Below are 1,759 nucleotides of genomic sequence, written 5' to 3'. Positions count from 1 at the left end.
TGTCGTTAAATTATCGTCAATTTTAATTCATCAAGTTGTTGATAGTTTAATCGTATTTCCTTACAAGTGAAGTAAAAAAAAAAGTACTGTTCATCCGTACAATAAAAAAAATTAATATTATTATTTCTTTTTTTTTTTTACTACCAACACAAAAAACAACTCTCGAATTGTGTGATTTGGGCTATTCCATTGTGCCAATTCGTCATTTTACTATTGAGTCTATTCACATATTCCTGTCAAAACAATCATCTATTCCACCTAATTCAATTTCTTGAGTCTCATGGTTCTTGGTTATTATTCGATTTGTTGAATTCTCGGTAAAACATTTGATTTAGCTCACTTGGTTCTTTAAAGTGCTTGGAGGGAGACTTTGAGTGGTAAGAGGCCGAGTGGTGAGTTTAATAGGAGGAAAAAGCCATATTGAGTGTTTTCAAGTGATATATTTGTGAGGCATATAAATTTGTGTGACATGATGTCGGAAAGAGAAGGTTCCAACTCAAGCCGAAACGGTAATGACAACAATGATTCGGAGGACATGATACGAAAGTTTGAACAGGTACTTGGTGATGTTTGGGAGAAGGTGGATAGGCAAAGGGAATGGATGGTGGAAATAGGTACCACAATCGCTAATCTTAGCCGAGGAGAAGTGGAGATGTCTAATACTAGGGGGCTGGGTAGGTGTGAATCTAGGAGAGGAAGGTGAGATGAGTATCCTAGTGATGAGGATGATTTTGATAAAAATGACATTGGTATGGGTCGAGTGAGGCGTAGGGGCGATAGGATGGAAAGACGGGGTAAAAATAACTTGGGAGATGAAGTAGATGAAAATTTGGGGAGTATTAAAATTACTATTTCGCAATTTTAGGGGAGAAGCAATCCGGAAGCATATTTAGAGTGGGAAAAGAAGGTTGAGATGATTTTTGAGTGCTATAATTATTCGGAGGAGAAAAAAGTAAAATTGGTGGTGCTTGAATTTGTGAATTGCGCGATATCTTGGTGGGATCAAGTACTTACATCACGACGTAGGGGTCAGGAAAGGCCAATTAGCACTTGAGATGAGTTGAAGACGTTGATGAGGAGGAGGTTTGTCACGAGTCACTATTATAGGGAAATCCATCAAAAATTGCAAGATTTGTATCAAGGGTCGAAAAGCAAAGAGGATTATCACAAGGAGATGGAAATTCTTTTGATTCGAGCTAATGTGGAGGAAGATCGGGAAGCTACCATGGCACGATTCTTGAATGGGTTTAATTGGGATATTGCAAACGTTGTAGAGTTGCAACACTATGTGGAAATCGAGAACATGTTACATGTGGCAATGAAGGTCGAGAGGCAATTGAAGAGGAATGAGACATCTAGGCAATCGTTGGGTACTTCGAATTCTAATTCAACGTGAAAATCGAAGTGGGATGACAACAACAAAAATGGGGCTACATCTAGAGGTAAAAGTGATTGACAAAAGGGTAAATATGAAAACGCTAGCAAACCAATATCAAAACTGGAGGCACCATCGTCGCGCAATCGGGACATCAAATGTTTTATATGTTTGGGAATGAGGCATATTGCTTCTTAATGCCCAAATAAACGAGCGATGGTGTTGCGGGATAATGGGGAGATAGTGAGCGATAGTGATGGCGAGTTTGATGACATGCCGGCGTTGGAAGATGTAAGTGAAGAAGAAAAAGTTGAAGGGCCAGTTGGGGATCGACTAGTCATGAGACGAGCTCTTACTACTCACGTCAAAGCAGATGACTTGGAG

Source organism: Olea europaea, chromosome 7 (assembly GCF_002742605.1).
Source record: "Olea europaea var. sylvestris chromosome 7, O_europaea_v1, whole genome shotgun sequence".
Classification (NCBI taxonomy): Eukaryota; Viridiplantae; Streptophyta; class Magnoliopsida; order Lamiales; family Oleaceae; genus Olea; species Olea europaea.
Note: the sequence above shows the minus strand (reverse complement) of the source record.